Genomic DNA, 21,893 nt, shown 5'->3' with positions numbered 1-21,893 from the left:
CTATCTTCTAGTACATGTTAAAACCCCACCCTAGTCAGGAGCTTTTAAAAATTCTTAAGCTCTATTTTAGACCTTCTGAAACAAAACTCTGAATGTGGGACCCCAAAATCTATTTATCATGTTCCCTGGATCCAATTACCCTAGTTATTTATGGAGCCAGGATAAGAAGCTGTACTTCCTAAAGAATGTTAGTGGCAGAAAATATTGGGGAGCAATTTAATACATCCATGAAACTTACTCTCTCAGTCAACAGAAGAAGAGTAAAGTATGGTTTAATAGTCAACTAATTAGAGCTAATGAACTATAAGCAAGCACTACAGGCTATCACTTTCCTGGGTGATGTTCCTTGATACAAAAGCTTTCCTCTTACCCACTCCAGTATTCTTGGGCTTCCCTGGTGGCTCAGCTGGTAAAGAATCCACCTGCAATCCTAGAGACCTGAGTTCGATCCCTGGGTTGGGAAGATCCCCTGGAGAAGGGAACGGCTATCCACTCCAGTATTCTGGCCTGGAGAAGTCCACAGACAGTGTATAGTCCATGGGGTCGCAAAGAGTCAGACACAACTGAGCGACTTTCACTTTCCACTTACCTGTCTGGACTCCAACTGCTCCATTTTGCCAGTTTTTTCACAGAATAATACTATAACCCTCTAAATAATCACCAGCAAGAGTCCACTTGACACAAAAAGGAAATTTTTTTCTTAAGATTCCCACATGAAAAAAATAATTATCTTTAACCTCTACTTTTGCCTTTTATCTGGGTATCCATGTTGTCTCTATAGCTAGTTATCTAAATTTGATTTCTAAATGCCTTATCCACAGGGTTAATTATAACTTCACCTTCTACAACAAAGTTTACTACCATGACTTCACTTGAAGGCCTCAAGGCAAGGAGGAGTATTTAAGGAGAAAAACAGAAGGCAAGCATGGCTGGGGTCCCAGAGCAAGGAGCTGGGCAACCACAGATGAGGCAGGAAAGGGACAGAAAGTAGGAGATCTCAGGCCTAGAGCAGGTCACAGGGGGCAAAGTTGACCTATGGACATGTATTCCAGTCCTTAGTATGTGTGGTGCCTGAGAAATAATGTCTCAGTAAATGTTTGCCAAAGAATTAATAATCCATGAACACACGCAAAATTTACTCTGAGTTCAAAGCCATGAAAGCAAGACTGAATTATTACCTCAGTTTGAGAAAAATCAATTCTCGAAAACAAATAATACAGAAACTTATTCATATACTCATTTAACGAATATTTGTAATGCTACCACTCTGGACAAGGTATTGCAAGGTGCGACATGGCTATCAGAATCCATCACCGATGGCACAGAGACATTTTTTCTGAAATCCAACAAGTCCCTTCCATTTTATGTCACTTTTTTCAGTTAAATTTAAGCAAACTGGAATTTCATAGTTTTTCAAATAAACAGAAAATATACTATTACCCCATTTTCCCAAGCTGTTCTGTCCAAGTGTTTGCACCTATGGTGTCCATCGGATATTAATGAAAGTTGGTTATCTCTAGGTGGCGAGACGTTTTAATGATTTATTAGCTTTCCTCTTTGTATTTTTCTGTATTATCTGACTTTTAAATTCAATGAGTTTCTATAATTTTTACAAAACAACGAAGTCACATTATTCTTATTTTAACTTTTTATTCTGTATTGCGGTATAGCTAATTAACAATGTTGTGACAGTTTCAGGTGAACAGCAAAGAGACTCAGCCATCCATATATACATGTATCCATTCTCCCCCAAATTCCCCTCCCATCCAGACTGCCAGATAACACTGAGCAGAGTTGTATGTGCTAAACAGTAGGTCCTCGTTGGTTATCCATTTTAAAATAGCAGTGTGTACATGTCCATCCCAAACTTCCTAACTATCTTTTCCCCCCATCCTTCCCCCTGGCAACTATAAGTTCATTCTCTAATAAGTCTGTGAGTCTCTTTCTGTCTTGTAAGCAAATTCATTTGTATCATTTCTTTTTAGATTCCCCATATAAGGAATGTCATACGATATTTCTCCTTCTCTGCCTGACTTACTTCACTCAGTATGACAATCTCTAGGTCCATCCATGTTGCTGCAAATGGCATTATTTCCTTCTTTTTAATGGCTGAGTAATATTCCACTGTATACATGTACCACATCTTCTTTATCCATTCCTCTGTTGATGGACATTTAGGTTGCTTCCATGTCTCAGCTACTGTACATAGAGCTGCAATGAACAATTGGGGTGCATGTATCCTTTTGGATCATGTTTTTCTCCAGATATATGCCCAGGAGTGGGATTACAGGGTCATATGGTAGCTCAAATTTTAGTTTTTTAAGGAACCCCCATACTGTTCTCCTCAATAGCTGCACCAATTTACATTCCCATCAACCATGTAAGAAGGCTCCCTTCTCTCCACATCCTCTATAGCATTTACGGTTTGTGGATTCTGACCACGCACAGATGCGGCCTAGAGGAGCTACCCCACGCCCAAGGTCAGGGTGGTGGCCGAGAGGAGCTGTCCCACGTCCAAGAGGCGGTGGCTGCGCGGGCACAGGAGGGCCGAGAGGAGCTACTCCACATTCAAGGTCAGGAGGGGCGGCCTTGAGGAGATACCCCTCGTCCAAGGTAAGGTACAGCAGTTGCACTTTGCTGGAGCAGCTGTGAAGAGATATTCCACGACCAAGGTAAGAGAAACCCGAAGAAGACGGTAGGTATTGGGAGGGGGCATTAGAGGGCAGACACACTGAAATCATAATTACAAAAAACTAGTTGATCTGATCATATGGACCACAGCCCTGTCTAACTCAATGAAACTAAGCCATGCCGTGTGGGGCCACCCAAGACAGACGGGTCATGGTGGAGAGGTCTGACAGAATGTGGTCCACTGGAGAAGGGAATGGCAAACCACTTCAGTATACTTGCCTTGAGAACCCCATGAACAGTATCAAAAGGCAAAATGATAGGATACTGAATGAGGAATTCCCCAGGTCGGTAGGTGCCCAGTATGCTATGGGAGATCAGTGGAGAAATAACTCGAGAGAGAATGAAGGGATGGAGCCAAAGTGAAACAAATACCCAGTTGTGGATGTGACTAATGATAGAAGCAAGTCCGATGCTGAAAACAGCAATATTGCATAGGAACCTGGAATGTTAGGTCCATGAATCAAGGCAAATTGGAAGTGGTCAAACAGGAGACAACAAGAGTGAACGTCGACATTCTAGGAATCAGTGAACTAAAATGGACTGGAATGGGTGAATTTAACTCAGATGACCATTATATCTACTACTGTGGGCAGGAATCCCTTAGAGGAAATGGAGTAGCCATCATGGTCAACAAAAGAGTCCGAAATGCAGTACTTGGATGCAATCTTAAAAACGACAGAATGATTTCTGTTCATTTCCAAGGCAAACCATTCAATATTACAGTAATCCAAGTCTATGCCCCAATCAATAATGCTGAAGAAGCCAAAGTAGAACAGTCTATAAAGACCTACAAGACCTTTTAGAACTAACACCCAAAAAAGATGTCCTTTTCATTATAGGGGACTGGAATGCAAAAGTAGGAACTCAAGAAACACCTGGAGTAACAGGCAAATTTGGCCTTGGAGCACAGAATGAAGCAGGGCAAAGGCTAATAGAGTTTTGCCAAGAGAACGCACTGGTTATAGCAAACACCCTCTTCCAACAACACAAGAGAAGACTCTACACATGGACATCACCAGATGGTCAACACCGAAATCAGATTGATTATATTCTTTGCAGCCAAAGATGGAGAAGCTCTATACAGTTAGCAAAAACAAGACCAAGAGCTGACTGTGGCTCATATCATGAACTCCTTATTGCCAAATTCTGACTTCAATTGAAGAAAGTAGGGAAAACCACTAGACCTTTCAGATATGACCTAAATCAAATCCCTTATGATTATACAGTGGAAGTAAGAAATAGATTTAAGGGTCTAGATCTGATAGATAGAGTGCCTGATGAACTCTGGACGGAGGTTCATGACATTGTACAGGAGACAGGGACCAAGACCATCCCCATGGAAAAGAAATGCAAAAAAGCAAAATGGCTGTCTGAGGAGGCCTTACAAATAGCTGTGAAAAGAAGAGAAGCGAAAAGTAAAGGAAGAAAGGAAAGATATAAGCATCTGAATGCAGAGTTCCAAAGAATAGCAAGGAGAGATAAGAAAGCCTTCCTCAGCGATCAATGCAAAGAAATAAAGGAAAACAACAGAATAGGAAAAACAAGAGATCTTTTCAAGAAAATTAGAGATATCAAGGGAACATTTCATGCAAAGATGGGCTCAATAAAGGACAGAAATGGTATGGACCTAACAGAAGCAGAAGATATTAAGAAGAGGTGGCAAGAATCCACAGAAGAACTGTACAAAAAAGATCTGCACGACAAAGATAATCACGATGGCGTGATCACTCACCTGGAACCAGACATCTTGGAATGTGATGTCAAGTGGGCCTTAGAGAGCATCACAACGAACAAAGCTAGTGGAGGTGATGGAATTCCAGTTGAGCTATTTCAAATCCTGAAAGATGATGCTGTGAAAGTGCTGCACTCAATATGCCAGCAAATTTGGAAAACTCAGCAATGGCCACAGGACTGGAAAAGGTCAGTCTTCATTCCAATCCCAAAGAAAGGCAATGCCAAAGAATGCTCCAACTACCACACAATTGCACTCATCTCACATGCCTGTAAAGTCATGTTCAAAATTCTCCAAGCTAGGCTTCAGCAATATGTGAATCATGAACTTCCAGATGTTCAAGCAGGTTTTAGAAAAGGCAGAGGCACCAGAGATCAAATTGCCAACATCCGCTGGATCATGGAGAAAGCAAGAGAGTTCCAGAAAAACATCTATTTCTGCTTCATTGACTATGCCAAAGCCTTTGACTGTGTGGATCACAATAAACTGTGGAAAATTCTGAAAGAGATGGGAATACCAGGCCACCTGACCTGACTCTTGAGAAACCTGTATGCGGGTCAGGAAGCAACAGTTAGAACTGGACATGGAACAACAGACTGGTTCCAAATTAGGAAAAGGAGTACATCAAGGTTGTATATTGTCACCCTGCTTATTTAACTTACATGCAGAGTACATCATGAGGAATGCTGGGCTGGAAGAAGCACAAGCTGGAATCAAGATTGCTGGGAGAAATATCAATAACCTCAGATATGCAGATGACACCACCCTTATAGCAGAAAGTGAAGAGGAACTCAAAGGCCTCTTGATGAAAGTGAAAGAGGAGAGTGAAAAGGTTGGCTTGAAGCTCAACATTCAGAAAATGAAGATCATGGCATCTGGTCCCATCACTTCATGGGAAATAGATGGGGAAACAGTGGAAACAGTGTCAGACTTTAGTTTTTTGGGCTCCAAAATCACTGCAGATGCTGATTGCAGCCATGAAATTAAAAGACGCTTACTCCTTAGAAGGAAAGAAAAAAAAAAAATTCGTCAGAATTATTCTACCGAGGTGGAGGCCGCCGTCAACCGCCTGGTTAACATGCAACTGCGGGCCTCCTACACCTACCTCTCTCTGGGCTTCTATTTCGACCGCGACGATGTGGCCCTGGAGGGTGTGGGTCACTTTTTTCATGAATTGGCCAAGGAGAAGCGCGAGGGCTCGGAGCGTCTCTTGAAATTGCAAAACCAGCGTGGCGGCCGCGCCCTCTTCCTGGACGTGCAGAAGCCATCTCAAGATGAGTGGGGTAAAACCCAGGACGCTATGGAAGCCGCCCTTCTTGTAGAGAAGAACCTGAATCAAGCCCTGTTGGATCTGCATGGCCTGGCTTTTGCCCGCGGAGACCCCCACATCTGTGACTTCCTAGAGAACCACTTCCTAGATGAGAAAGTGAAACTCATCAAGAAGATGGGTGACCACCTGACCAACCTCCGCAGGCTGGCTGGTCCCCAGGCTGGGTTGGGCGAGTATCTCTTTGAAAGGCTCACCCTCAAGCACGACTAGGAACTTCTGGAGACCAGTGACCTTTGAAGAACCCACCTAACATCAGGGCTGCCTGAAGCCCCCTCTCTGCAGCAACTCGGCAGCTTTTTAACACCCTGGAGCCCTCTCTCAAGCCTTGGACCAAATGGAAACAATAAAGCTTTTTGCAGCATAAAAAATAAAATAAAATAAAAGACGCTTACTCCTTAGAAGGAAAGTTATGACCAGCCTAGATAGCATATTAAAAAGCAGAGACATTACTTTGCCAACAAAGGTCCATCTAGTCAAGGCTATGGTTTTTCCTGTGGTCATGTATGGATGTGAGAGTTGGACTGTGAAGAAAGCTGATCGCCAAAGAATTGATGCTTTTGAACTGTGGTGCTGGAGAAGACTCTTGAGAGTCCCTTGGACTGCAAGGAGATCCAACCAGTGCATTCTAAAGGAGATCAATCCTGGGTGTTCATTGGAAGGACTGATGCTAAAGCTGAAACTCCAATACTTTGGCCACCTCATGCAAAGAGTTGACTGACTGGAAAAGAGTCTGATGCTGGGAGGGATTGGGGGTAGGAGGAGACGGGGACGACCAAGAATGAGATGGCTGGATGGCATCACCGACTCGATGGACATGAGTTTGAGTGAACTCCGGGAGTTGGTGATGGACAGGGAGGCCTGGCGTGCTGTGGTTCATGGGGTCGCAAAGAGTCAGACACAACTGAGCGACTGAACTGAACTGAACTGAACTGATTCTGACTGGTAAAAGTCACATTATTTTTAAATCACTGAAGAATAAGGGATTCTACCTCCCCTGTAGCTCCCACAATCCCCTGGTTACAGAGGTGAGTACCTCACATGAGCACACACACCCCTGGGGCCTCTGCCACATTCTTGGGCTCTTTCTGTCTCAGGAACATAATTTGAAACATGCTGAATCTGAAGCAGTGACAATTAGGCATACGCCTGCCTTTCACAGAAACGCAGTGTGGGGATGAATTGGTCAATCTCTGGCTGATTTTCTGCAATAATTCTCTTCTTTATCAGAGAATTTAAGAGATGTGCTGTTGGAAGAAGGAGCATGCAACCTCATATAAAGTGCCTCACATTTTCTATCACAGATTCTATCATGCTGCAGACAAAAGAAAATCCCCATATTCACATTTCTATTTCAGTTCTACTTTTCTCTTTTTAAAATCATTAATTTTTTCCCCTACAACATCAGCTTTGCAATAAGATTTGCTGTACTTAACAACCGCCTGTGAAGTACCTAAACAATTTCAGAAAATGTGAAATACAGGGAAATCAAAGATAAGCAGGGCAGGGCTGCACCCAATAAGTTTATAGTCAGGAGTCAAAATTTTCTACGATTGAAAATATCACTAAACATTGTTACTACATTGTTGATTAAAGATGAGAAAATTCTAGAAAGTGATTCTAGATGTTACTGCAACTATCATCTTAGAAGTAATGAATGTGTAAAAGAGGATTTGATTAGGTGTCTGGCCTTAAAAGGAAAAAAAAAGATATAGAAGCAGGGTGTGACAAAGATTATCAGAAGAACTACAGCAATTTATGAATGACAGAAATCCAAGATGCTCACTGTGAAATTCTCTTTTCTGACAAGCACATTAGTCATTGGGCAGGAGAAGGGAGCAGTGTTCTGGTTTAAGATATACTTTTTGGATCACTATTTATGACTTGTGGAAAATCCATCTGCAAAATTTGCTCTTTCTTGAGTAGTTTTTTTCTTACGTCTTTCAGGAGATTCAAGTATAACCACTCTGCTTTAACAGTAAAATTGAAATGAAATTGGCCCCAATCTGCAAGTGGTAAAACATTAACTCACTGGAATTCAAGAGGCAGATGTTTGGGAGTAAAGGCTACCCACTAAAGAATAACTGTCAATTCCCCTAAAAGAGATAAAATAAAAATCAATACAAAATAGGTCATGGAGAAACTTTCAGACTGAATGCGTCCACCCAAGCCTACATCTCACAGCTGGAAATGGTCCCATGAAAAGTATGGGGAAGGAGGCAAGGTACACAAAATTTGGCCTCTTCTACACCTACTAAGGGGCTTCCCTAGTGGCTCAGATGGTAAAGAATCTGCCTGCCAACGCAGGAGACATAAGAGATGTGGGTTCAATCCCTGTGTCGGGAAGATCTCCAGGAGGAGGGCATGGCAACCCACTTCAGTGTTCTTGCCTGGAGAATCCCTATGAACAGAGGAGCCTGGTGGGCTACAGTCACAGAGTCAGACATGACTGAAGCATCTTAGCTTGCACACACACTCAACTACTAGAATATTTAATTTCACCTGTAGAGACACATCAATATAAGCTGTATGTCTCTCCACTCTACAAACCTCTCCAATGTGCTTTATGAAATCCCAGAGTGTCTTACTACAGAAAAAAGAAATCCATGGTGGCACTGGAGAGCTCTAACAGGCTTTCAAAATTTGAACCCCACAAAAGTATCCTTTAAAACCTTCATAGAAAACCAATTCATTTATTTAAAAGAGTCTCAAGCCACTCTTTCTCAACAACCTTGTTTCATTAGAAGAATTAAAACTTATTAAGACAGAATAATCAGCTTTCCACAAACACACCCTGAGGATTTGCGAAAATAACCATTCTAACATCCCATTAATGTTTATTCAATAGTTTATGGTAATTTTATAAAGTGAATATTTAACACAGTAAGAAAATATTCTTTACCATGTCAAAACTATAATCCCTGATGGTTTCATGTACATGAAAAAAAGAATCAACTTTTCTTGATTAAAAACTTGAACATAATGTAATTTCTCTTCCAGAGATACATATCATCAACAATCATTATTATTGCATGTCCCTGTTTCAACTCTTCCTTGAAAAAAATAACAACAATAAATCTTGTAATCAAGAGAAAAATGTTATATTGATTTGGAGAAATTTGATTTCACATATATGGAGTATTTTAACTGGATTAAAGAGAGTTGGCATCTTAACTTTGCAATAATCCCACTTCATCAGAGGCCCTTAAGTCAGCAGCCCTCCCAGAGTTGGGAGACCCCCAGGGCACTGCTTAATAGAAGTCAGAGAGTAAGAACCCCAGGGAGTACACACCAAAGCCCCAACACAGTCCTCAGTTCTCAAGGATAAAAATCCAGTCCCTGCTCCCAATCACTGCCTTTTTTTACAGGTTCAATTGTCCTCTCTGAGGCCCTGGAATTCTCAGGAAAGAAAGATGGTCAGACTTTTTCTTAAATGACATGGTAAGAAATTTCATTTCTAGTCCTTCCCTCAGACCCAAAGGAAAAAGTGCAGACTCAGACTTATTTCCTAAGAGCCCATCAAAGGATTTGACCTATAAAATACTAAAGTGGAGAGAACATATCTGATAGTATCCAAAGCAAGCTTTTAGTTTCCTCTTCCAAAAAGTTCCATACAGTGAGAAGAAGAGAATAGGACCAGTTACTTACAAAGAAAAGGAGAGAAAAATTAATCACTTAGAGGAAAAAGTTATCCAGGTATCCAGTTCCTCTATGGGAAGAGTCTGACTTAAAGCCCCTCATTCAGTCACTCAGCGCTCCTTGACAACCACTCTATGCCAGTCACTGCACTGGACCCCAAAAAGCATGAGACAGGTCTGTCTGCAAAGAGCTCACAGTCTCAGAGGAGGGTCAAACTAGCAAACAAATCACAGGACAATGTGATGCGTGCCCAGGGGTGGAGAGCAGAAAACCAAGGGTGACTATTGCAGCCTGAGATGCCAGAAACTCATGGGCTGGGATTTGAAAATAGTTCATCAGGCAAAGAAGTGAGGGAATGGGGTTTCCATGGAGTGGAAGAGGCCGTACCTGACACAGGCAGCACAAGGGCAGAACAACCAGCAGCCCAGCGCAGAGAGGAACACAGGCTCTGAATCCATCCTGGAGCCACTATCGGAATATGATCTCTGACAAGTTTGGACAAATCATCTAGGGTCACCACCAGTTTAAATCTATATGAGAAGTTCAGACAAATTTCCAAACTCAGTTGTCGGCACCGTGGCCTGCACGTTAGCCTCAACACAGAAGCTTGAAAAATAAAAAGCAATGCTTGGGTCCCCCTCCCACCTAATTATACTGGAATCTCTAGCTTCAGGGTCTGGTCCAAACATCAGTAATTTTTAAAGCATTCCCATCACTTCTTGGCCTTTTGGCTAAGATCAAGTGTAAAACGTCCCAACTGGTTCCCATGTGGTATGAACCTCAGAACTCACTGTAAAAAGAAGTTAATTTTTAAGATCTAGTCCCAAGGGTTGTCATGAAGGTTAAGTGAAATAATAAATGTCTAGGAGGTACAAAGATGACAATAGACTATGTGGAGGGGGTCACATATGGAAATGAGGCTGGAAATAGGCCAGAACCAGACCCTTGTGACAGCTAAATCATACTGCATCCTGCTGTCATGCCAGGCATGAGCTCTTCATACATGTAACACAGGCAGTCTGGCTCTGCAGACCAGGCTCTTTCACCCCCTCTCTCTTCTGCAAGAGGAGAGAAGGTCCGAATCAGAGGTAAAGGCTTTAGGTGTGCTGTGTGGGTATTGATGAACCACATTATCAGGGAGTAATAATCAGAACTATATTATTTAAAGTCATTCTGGCTTTAGTGTAGACAATAGTTTGAAAGAGAAAGAGACAGAGGCAGAGAAATGACTCTGTTCCATACGCAGAAGACAGAGATTGAATGGGTCGATCAGAGTTGAAAAACAGCCCAGAAACTCGGAGCCTGAAAGAAAACAGAAAGGCACCACAGGCCGATAGATTTTCTGATATGACCTCTGAGACTTCATTAAGACATAAACATGTTATGCAACACAAATACAGTCCATTTTGACCTCTTACCTTTTGTGTGATTTCAGTCCACAACTTTAATATCACCTGAAACACTTTTAATCATGTCTCTAGAAGTCTATGAAGAACACACTTAGCATGTTTTTATCATCGTTCAAGAATTTTGTCTATTCAAAGGTTTTTTTAAATGCTGTTATCATCACCTGCCCAGAGAGTTTGATTTAATAATTTCCTTTATGGCAGAGTCTCTCTAATGAGAAATTCAGATTTAAGCCATTTTTCCATTACTGATATATTCATGTTAATGTTGTCTGACTCCGGCAGCACATATTCTTATACCACAAGGTAGGTGTTATTCCCATTTTACAGGCAACAGCTAATCTGGTTTTCCTTCAGAGTTTCCTTCATAGTTACAGAAAGAATAAATTACTCAAGTACCAGTTACTTGGAAGCACCTCTAGCACTTCAGAATTATTCACTCCAGAGAATAAATGTGAAAACTCAGTCTTTTCCATTCCTTAAATTCACTCTATTTATTAGGTAAAATAGCTAGTCTATTTATACCTAGGGAAAAAAAAGGCCAGGCCATGGTTTAACTAATTCCTGGTACTTAGAAATATACTAAATATGAAGTCTGGGACATTTTCCAATTTTTATTGTAAAATACACACAACAAAAGTTACCATCTTAATGATATAGTTCAGTGGTGTTAAATACATTTAAAATGTTGTGTAACCATTAGCTGATCGCCGAAGAATTGATGCTTTTGAACTGTGGTGTTGGAGAAGACTCTTGAGAGTCCCTTATACTGCAGGGAGATCCAACCAGTCCATTCTAAAGGAGATCAATCCTGGATGTTCATTGGAGGGACTGATGCTAAAGCTGAAACTCCAATACTTTGGCCACCTCATGAGACGAGTTGACTCACTGGAAAAGACTCTGATGCTGGGAAAGGTTGGGGGCAGGAGGAGAAGGGGACGACGGAGAATGAGATGGCTGGATGGCATCACCGACTCTGTGGACATGGGTTTGAGTGTACTCCGGGAGTTGGTGATGGACAGGGAGGCCTGGCGTGCTGTGATTCATGGGGTCGCGGAGAGTCGGACACGACTGAGCGACTGAACTGAACTGAACTGACTGAACCATTAGCACTGTCCATCTCCATAGCTCTTCATCTTATAAAATTAAGACTGTGAACCCTTAAACAGTAACTCCCCATCCCCTCTCCCATGGAAACTACCATTCAACCTTCTGTCTCTGTGGTTTTGATTAAGAATCTCGAAGAACAGACTCATTGGAAAAGGTCCTGATGCTGGGAAAGATTGAAGGCAGGAGGAGAAGGGGACGATGGAGGATGAGATGGTTGGATGGCATCACTGACTCAATGGATATCAATCTGAGCAAACTCCAGGAGATGGTGCAGGACAGAGAAGCCTGGCATGCTACAGTCCACAGGGTCGCAAAGAGTCGGACATGACTGAGTAACTGAACAACAGCAAGCTTGATATTTTTATAGGTCAAAAGTAGACATGCTGGCAATCTCACATGGCTCACTTTAATACAGCATTATATTGGTATGATACCAGTCAGGATTGTTAATACTTTAACTCTTGTTCTTCCTTGCACACTGCAGGTGACATCCGGTGGACCAAGCTGGATCATGAGAACAGCTTCTGAGACCCTGGTTGTGGGGGTGGGGGTAAAATGCAGCCGTACAGTAAGAGTTTAAGAGAGGCAGAGTCTCAGTTTTCCCAGCTTTGGCTCCTGAACTGATTAGACCTGTGTGTCTTTAAGCTCCCCGAGAATAAACCATCTCCTTCCTTGGCTCTTGCCAAACATGACCAGCCTTTACCTTGCCCTGTGTTGCTGGCTTGTACGTCTCACTGCCTGATCCTTTCCTACCCTCTGTGCCCTTGGATGGCAGTACATCTTTCCCACAGGAGGGTCCCACCCATGAACTACTGATGCCATTGCAGGCTGGGTAGGAAAATGCTTTAAAATAAATTGGAACAATGATAAATCCAAGATAGAATTTTCACTCCTATACCAAATCTACTCTCCAATGACTAAGAGAAAGATTTTTTTAACTCCTAACTCACAAAGTTCTATCAGAAATGAAGGATGAAAATACTGAGTAAAGAATAAAGCACTTGACAAATACTAATGGCTATTATTTCTATCGTGTCCATGACAACGGAACAGAAAGATCTTGAGCCTGCCTTTCCAACTATGCTCCAAAGTCAAGGTCAGAGGAACAAATAAAATCTAAATGCATATCACTGGGATACATTGTAATATAGCGCTCCCTGACATGGAATTACCATATGGCAATTAGGTGGATCTTTATTCTCCAACATATAGAGAGCAACAATGAACACAAAAATACACATGAGCTATATGTACTTTTTATGTGTGTATGTCTCTATATGACTAAAAGTTCTTAGAAGCAAAAGAGTAAACACTTGAAAGTAGTTCCCTGTGAGAAGAAAAAAGGAAGAAAACTAGAGAAGTGAATTTTTATGTGTTTCTTCAACAATTTGTAAGAGAAAAAAAGATGAAGAACCATGGATTAAAACAGACAAGAGACATATCAATTTATTGCAACATGCAGACCCTATTAGAACCTGATTTTAACAAAATTTTTAAGTATGAGATAATGGGAAATCCATTCATTGGACATTTGTTGATAAGGAATCATTGTTAATCTGGGGAGATATGATAATGAATTGAAGTTAGTTTATAAACACTTATCTTTTAGAGACACATTGAAATATTTACACATGAAGCGGTATTTGTTACCAAAATAATGTAATGGCAGGCATACATAAAAAAAGATAACCTGATAATTGTTCAAGGTGGGTGACACTACACATTATACTATTTTTCTATTTTGTGTATGCTTGAAGCCTTCTACAGTAAAATCCCCAATTGGCACTAGTGGTAAAGAACCCGCTTGCCGATGCAGGAGAAGTGAGAGATGTGGGTTTGATCCCTGGGTTGGGAAGATCCCCTGGAGGAGGGCAGGGTAACCCACTCCAAGATTCTTGTCTGGAGAATCCTATGGACAGAGGAGCCTGGGGGACTTGTCCATAGGGTTGTAAAGAGTGGGACACAAGCAACTTAGCAGGCACACACAATAAAATGTCACAAAATTCTTCTTTAAAAAGTACCTGGGCTTGCCACTTCCTGATTGTATGACTGAAGCAAACTATCTAACCTCTGTGTCTGTCCCTTTTTCTAAGAAGTGGGGATAATGTGGCTTGGTCAAGAGTAAACTTTCAAAAGCTTAGACCTCACCACGCTGTTTGACAGGCCCTCACCAAAGGGCAGTAGTAGCTGCTTTAGAGTTATTTGTCATCTCTATTTGAATGAGTCAGAGGAAACTCAAATCTAACATGTCTGAAAATGGATCATCAAATAGGATGGATGGATGGGTGGAAAGAAGGAAGGAAGAGAAAAAAAGATCCATGTCACCATTCTGGTCTGTGTTCTGACAGTTTCTTCCTTGTAGCTGGGCTTTTTCACAACCGCTGTCAGAAATACTTCATCTCTGATTTCAGTTGCTCGAAGTTCAGACTTGAAGTACAAAGTCACTATGAACTAATTTTTCTCTAGCTTTAGCATCCCCACTTGAAGGATCTCTACAACTACTGAATCTGTTAATGGGAGCTTTGTAAAACACGTGCTTCTCATTGAAACCAGCTTCTCTGTCTGACTAAAGACCTATTCTCTGAATCCTTGGTCTTTGGCAGGAGTGAACATCCAAATTACATATAACCCCAGCAAAAGAATTCATGGACTCAATAATGCCCATAGTTTGATCACATTGTTTGATCATGACCAGGGGTGCAGCAACCTATGCTTTTACCATTACCTATTTCATGCCCATCTTGATAAGATCCAAATTAAGTGTGTAATGACCCTATCAGAAAATCTTCCCCACTCAGGAGCCATGTAATAATCAAAAAACAGGGAGGAGGAAACATCCCAAGAGACTGTTTTCTCCATAACATCTTTGAAATCTGAGCAGTTTAACAAGACTGTAAGCATATTGCATCAAAATGTGGTCTCCTGATGGATTTCATACTAGTAATAATTCCTTCATCACTGTTCAGTAATGGGCACCTCTCCATGTCCTCGGGAATAAATAACATGCTTCTCGTGTGCGTAAATTTGTTTCAGACCCATTAGCTCCTTGGCCAGTGAATGTATTTATTTCTAAATAGATACAGACACAGTAATTTTGCCGCACCATTAACTCCTGGAGGAACCTAAGGGCTGTGTCTCTCCATGATAACCTTTTGTTCTTTTTCGATGGTATGTGTATCCAGCAGTCCATATCTTGCATTTACTCAGCACTCAGTTCTCCTGGGTGAGGCTTTTATGGCTAAGGAAAGCATCAGAATTATAGAATCGTCACACCCGAGAGCTAGAAAAGACACTGAAAATCTGTTCACTGCTGTTGTTTTGCATAAGGAAAAGCGGGGCGCAGAGAGCTGGGGGGTCCTGCCACATCAGTAAGTGGTCAGTGATAAAACCGGGGCTAAGGTCATACCTTTGGAGTCCTCGTTCAGGGCTCTTTGGACTTCAGCCACTGAAAACAAAGTATTCCCTGATCTTTAGAAAGCAGAGTCTCTTTTTCAGACCATTTAGGTGCCAGATAATGGTTTATAAGAACACATGAAACACTCAGACCATTCTCAAAAGCCCACACCACAACTCCATTTACATCAAGGGAACAGCTCAGTATGGGGACAGATGTCCCCAAAGGATCTATTCTATTCCTGCTGACCTTGTAAAACCGGGATCTTTCAGAGAATCTATGCAAAATCCTGACAGGAGCAAGCAAGAAAGCCCCTGAGAGGAACCCAAGCCAGAATACTGGGCTGACATGCCAATAGATACGTGCTGTAAAACTGCAAGCATGCAAAAGCTTGACACTGCAAACACACGAGTACCCCATTTATTTACACGTTTATAACTTCCACCTGAAAGCAGGTATGAGGGGCTTTGTCTTCCTGTGGCCCCCAGCCCGGCTCCCCCTCCCCTGGGAGACCCCGGCCCAGCACCACCCGACTGTGTCTCTCTGTCACTTATTCAATTCCTGAAGAATTCCATTTTCTCAGCCACCAGTGTTGCCTCCTCCTGGGTCAGGGCACCCTTGGTCCAGTCAACTGTGGCTGCTGGGTGGTGTCCTGAGACAAGTCCATCTGCCCAGGTCTATGGGGGCTGTGGGTTCCTGCACACACCACCCCAAAGGCATCCTCCTGTCTGCACCTGAAGCACTCTCCTGGGGGGCTTTCTCTGGCTGCCTCACACAGAAGGTCAGGTGTGCTGGGGAGCTGATGCCCCCTCAAAACTCTCAACCAATGACTAATGGAAGCTGGTAAATAACTCAGCTCAGGGCTCTGTGCAGATAATGACGTGGGGTCAGAACTGCCCAGGAGAATCAAGTCCAGATGCTCATGGCATCAGCCTGCTTAACAGCACACATTTTATGGGCTCTCTTTCACGTCTCTCTTTCCACTCTCTTACAGGACTCCTAGGATCCTTAACTAGGCTAGTCTATCCTACGATACACCTATGAAACTACTGCCTCTTTTAAACATCAATTACACATTTCATTTGCAAGAACCATCAAGACACTATTGTGCAGTAGGAGATATTGCAGCCTACTACAACCTGTTAGAACTTGCAAGCTTTTTAATAAACAAGCCTAAAGCATAATTCCGCTTTAATTGCATCAAGAAAAGTGTGACTTTTGCCCAACTCTGGAAAGCTCCTCAGTGGCTTGTTTATTAAACAGGCACCTCTAAAATATTTGCACTCATTTTTATCAACTCGAATAGGCAGGTTATTATCTCTTCACTTCCCAGCTCAATATACGATAAGGAAAATTTTCCCAAAGATGCAGAGGGCAGGTGAAGGCTTCCTTTCAGCCATGTGCTACTGAGTAATAAAATCGGCAGGACAATTTAAGGTCCATCATTCTAGAATGTACGTGCTGAAAACTGAATGGCAGCTGTAATTGAAAACAGACTGAAAGCTGGAAAGAAAAGTTCTGTAGGATCATGTCATAGTTTTAATTCTTCATTTTTTAAAAATTGACATATGCTAAATGAGTGACTAAATTAAACCTACCCTGTCTCCCATTTCATCTTCACATGGATACATTTAAAGATATTGGGAGGACATATAATGAGGAAGGCTCACTGGTGTATATGTACCCTGGATTCCTCCAAGGAATGAGACTCCTGGGCTTATTAAGTAGCATAGATGGAACGAGAGGCAACATCAACATAAGAGTTCACAGCCAACTTTGAATCTGGCACCATTAGCAGCAGCTTCTACTTTGTCATCTATAAAATGGAGACTTGAAATAGCATCTGAGGGACTTCCCTGGTGGTCCAGTGGCTAAGGTTCCACACTCCCAACACAGTAGGGCCCGGGGTTTGATTCCTGGTCAGGGAACTAGATTCCAGAAGCCACAACGAAGGGTTCACACACCTCAGTTAAAGGGCCCTGCACGCTACAACGAAGATCAAAGGTCCCTCGTGACACAACTAAGACCCAGCACAGCCAAATAAATAATGTGTTTTTTTTAAAAAAAGAAGTAGTACCTGAGTCATAGGGTTATCGTGAAGACTGAACAAGATAATGGCATGTGGAGTCCAGGCACATGGTAAGTGCTCAGGAATTATTAGCAAAAGGGATGGAAACTTCTGCACAGTAAGAAAGGGGGAAATAATTCATTCTTCAGGCTTACTTCTCATCTTCCCTCCCTTTACATTTAATGCTGCTGAAGGGTCTCATTTGTGCTCCCATGAACTTCAGGACCGAGCATCTACTGAAGTTGACCTTAGTCATACACGATGGCAGGGCTTCCCTTGTAGCTCAGTTGGTAAAGAGTCTGACTGCAATGCAGGAGACCTGGGTTCAATCCCTGGGTCAGGAAGGTCCCCTGGAGAAGGAAATGGCAACCTACTCCAGTATTCTTGCCTGGAGAATCCCCATGGACAGAGGAGCCTGGCAGGTTACAGTCCGTGGGGTCGCATGAGTCAGACACAACTGAGCGACAAAGCACACACACACATCCACTACAGCAGCAAGGTCACTCCTAAGTATATCCCCAAGCAGGTACAGACGTTTACCAAAAGACATGTGCAAGAATGTGCACAGCAGCATGTTTGTAATATCCCCAAACTGCAAACCACCCAAAGAGTAAAATGGACAGTCCCCAGGCATCAAAAATAAAAGAGAGAAACTGACCACTCCACTAACAGCAAGATGGTAAAACAAATTGTGCTGTGCTCACCAGCGGATGACTAGCCCGCGTGGGAATGAACAAGCCACAGCCACCACAATGCAGGTGAATCTCACACGCACACCCCTGACAAGAGAAGCCGGACAACCAGGAGTGCACAGGGCATTATCGTGTTTGCATGCTGTACAAAAACAGGCCAAACTGTTCTCATCTGCACCGCCAAGGCTCAGGAGAGAGGTTCCTATCGGGGGATAGTCACGGGAAGGGACTGAAAGAGTCACTTTTGGTGATGGTAACGTCTTATTTGAGCAGAGTGCTCAGGAAAGGGTGCCACACTTAGAAAAAATGTGAGCTGAACGTTTAGAATGTGTGCTCTTACCTGTAAGTATGTGATACTTTAGTAAAAATTTCAACACGAAATGGACTGCACCCCTTGGGCTCAGGAGCTGTGCCTTCCCAAAGCATGGCTGACTTCTGCAAAGATATAATAATGTCAGTAGAGCATCACCGGGGACCTGGGTGATGCTAGTAGGCCGTCTAACCACTGCCGACAGCTGGTCCTCACTGGTGACCATTCTACAGCTGAAATCCGAGTCTAACCAGACACGACTGTATGAATACACTGTGGCCAGGACACTGGTCTCTAGACCAGGACTAGGGACACTTAGGAACTGTCTCTTAGCCAAGATCCAAGTCCTCTCACTTTCCCATTGTCCTACAGATGTGTGGCCCAGGGACAACACAGATTATTCCAAACCATCGGTTTAAGGGACACCGTGTCCTACAGAGCCCCGGGCATATGGTATATGAGTCATTTTATTTGGAGAAGGTGGAAACAGCAGTGAGGCGTTCCATACAGAAGACCAGATTTGGGATCTTCTGTAGCAACAAATGTATATATGTACAGCTTTTAACAGATGAAGTCATATCCGTTCCGTCCGTTCCGTTCAGTCGCTCAGTCGTGTCCGACTCTTTGCGACCCCATGGACTGTAGCCTACCAGGCTTCTCTGTCCATGGGATTCTCCAGGCAAGAATACTGGAGTGGGTTACCATCTCCTTCTCCAGGGGATCTTCCCAACCCAGGGATCGAACCCGGGTCTCCCGCATTGGAGGCAGACGCTTTAACCTCTGAGCCACCAGGGAAGCCCTGAAGTCATATAGAGTTATATATATTTTATATCTAGACAGATACAGGCATATCTCCTTTCATTGCACTTTTCTTTTACTGTGCTTTGCAAATCCTTTTTCTTGTTTTAAATCAAAGGTCTGTGGCAACCCCCCCGCCAAGGTGACTCAACGGTAAAAGAATCCTCCTGAGGATGCAGTAGACACAGGAGATGCCAGTTCGATCCCTGGGTTGGGAAGATCTCCTGGAGGAGGAAATGGCAACCCACTCCAGTATTCTTGCCCGGAGAATCCCATGGACAGAGGAGCCTGGTGGGCTACAGTCTATGGGGTCATAAAGAGTCAGACACGACTGAGCCAATGAGCATGCACATGGTCAGATGATGGTTAGCATTCTTTAGCAATAAAATATTTTAAAATTATGGTATGTATACTGTTTTCTTAGATGGAATGCTACTGCACAGACTACTCTATAGTGTAAACCTAACTTCTATACGACCTGGAAAATCAAAGTATTGATATGATTCACTTTATTGTGATATTTGCTTTATCATGATGGTCTGGAACTGAACTCACACTATCTCTGAGGTATGCTTATATTGTTTTAAATAGTTCTTTCTACATAAATGGATTTTCAATTTGAAATTGTTCATGGCCTCAGGAAATCAGTTTTTTGAAAGCCCTCTTGTGACACTAAAAAAAAAATCGTTTTGATAACAGGCAATTCTTAGTACTTTCAAATATACTTAATACTTTTGTAACAGTAATTTGCTCAGTGACTCTGTGTGTGTGTGTGTGTGTGTGTGTGTTAGTCACTCAGTCGTGTCTGACTCTTTGCAACCCCATGGACTGTAGCCCACCAAGCTCCTCTGTCCATGGAATTCTCCAGGCAAGAATACCAGAGTGGGTAGCCATTCCCTTCTCCAGGGAATCTTCCCAACCCAGGGATCGAACCCAGGTCTCCTGCTCAGTGATAACATTTATTTAAATGGTCATGCAGACTTTCATGGAAAACATACTGAATCCTGTCATTTTTTCCCCAAAAAAATCTGTGATCCCCCAAAATTCTTTCAGAGCAAGTGAAAATCCCTTGGCATCCCAAAGTTTCTAGAGTTCCATTTCCATCCCTCATTGAAGAATGTAGGCAGTCACCAAAAAGCTAGAAGCAGCACGAGCCGGAAGCCTGAGGAGGGAGCCCAGCCCTGCAGACACCTTGACTTTAGCCCAGCAATACCAATTTCAGATTTCTGGCCTTCCAGAACTTCACAGGGCCTCCATGGGAAAATAAATTCCTGCTGTTTTAAGCCATCAAGTCTGTCATAATTTGTCACAGCAGTGAAAGGAAACTAACATACAACCCAAGACTGCCTTTGTTTTCCTTTTGTTCTCTGTCCATGATGCCAACTTGCTGGATTTAAATCAATTATTAGTTTCAAAAAAATAAATAAAGTAGAGCAGTTGAGAAGAAAAGGTCCTATTTTATTGGATTCCTAAGCACAGACTGAAGTGGTTTGCCATTCTCTTCTCCAGTGGACCACCAACTAAGATCATGGCATCTGGTCCCATCACTTCATGGGAAATAGAAGGGGAAACAGGGGAAATAGTGTCAGACTTTATTTTTTTGGGCTCCAAAATCACTGCAGATGCTGATTGCAGCCATGAAATTAAAGGACACTTACTCCTTGGAAGGAAAGTTATGACCAACCTAGATAGTATATTGAAAAGCAGAGACATTACTTTGCCAACCAAGGTCCATCTAGTCAAGGCTATGGTTTTCCCCGTGGTCATGTATGGATGTGAGAGTTGGACTGTGAAGAAAGCTGATTGCCGAAGAATTGATGCTTTTGAACTGTGGTGTTGGAGAAGACTCTTGAGAGTCCCTTGTACTGCAAGGAGATCCAACCAGTCCATTCTCGGGGAGATCAGTCCTGGGTGTTCATTGGAAAGACTGATGCTAAAGCTGAAACTGCAATACTTTGGCCCCTCATGCGACGAGTTGACTCACTGGGAAAGACTCTGATGCTGGGAGGGATTGGGGGCAGGAGGAGAAGGGGATGACAGAGGATGAGATGGCTGGATGGCATCACCGACTCGATGGACATGAGTTTGAGAGGCCTGGCGCGCTGTGATTCATGGGGTCACGAAGAGTCGGACACGACTGAACGACTGAGCTGAACCGAGCTGAAGCACAGACTGAGCCTTCCCTGGTGGCTCAGATGGTAAAGAATCCTCCTGCAACGCAGGAGACATGGGTTCAATCCCTGGGTCAGGAAGATCCTCTAGAGAAGGAAATGGCCACCCACTCCAGTATTCTTGCCTGGCACATCCCATGGACAGAGGAGCCTGGTGGGCTACAGTCCACGGGGTCCAGAAAAGAGTGGGATGCATACAACGAATCAACAACAACAAAGCCCAGACTATGGAGAGAAGGACCATATTAGGGGTTTGAGACTGAGCCGTGTGAACACGCATCAATCACTCTGTGAGTCACTTTTCCCATTTATAAAATGAATAAATAACCTCTGAGGTGATGAGTCTATAAATCTTCATAGCTTTTGACTTAATGTCACCTCCCTGAGTGCCACCTCCACTAGGAAGCCCGCTCTGACTCACCTCTCTGTCTGTACTCTAGGGCTTCTTGAAACACATCATTTCAGTATTTACTGCACTGTGCTGTAGTGATTTGTCTCCATACCACCTTCCCCACTAGACATGTATTACTGGAGGGCAGGAGTCACATTTTGCTC

At 42.9% G+C, this 21,893-nt stretch overlaps 1 pseudogene; it reads left to right on the top strand.

The window, feature by feature from the left end:
* The window catches only part of LOC148776039 (ferritin light chain pseudogene), a 28,034-nt pseudogene extending 21,898 nt beyond the window's left edge, over positions 1-6,136 (top strand).
* The last annotated feature ends 15,757 nt before the right edge of the window (positions 6,137-21,893 follow it).

Source organism: Moschus berezovskii, chromosome 12, assembly GCF_049115385.1.
Source record: "Moschus berezovskii isolate FMDL1 chromosome 12, NW_MosBer_1.0, whole genome shotgun sequence".
Lineage (NCBI taxonomy): Eukaryota > Metazoa > Chordata > Mammalia > Artiodactyla > Moschidae > Moschus > Moschus berezovskii.
Note: the sequence above shows the minus strand (reverse complement) of the source record. Positions and strands in the feature narration are given on the sequence as shown.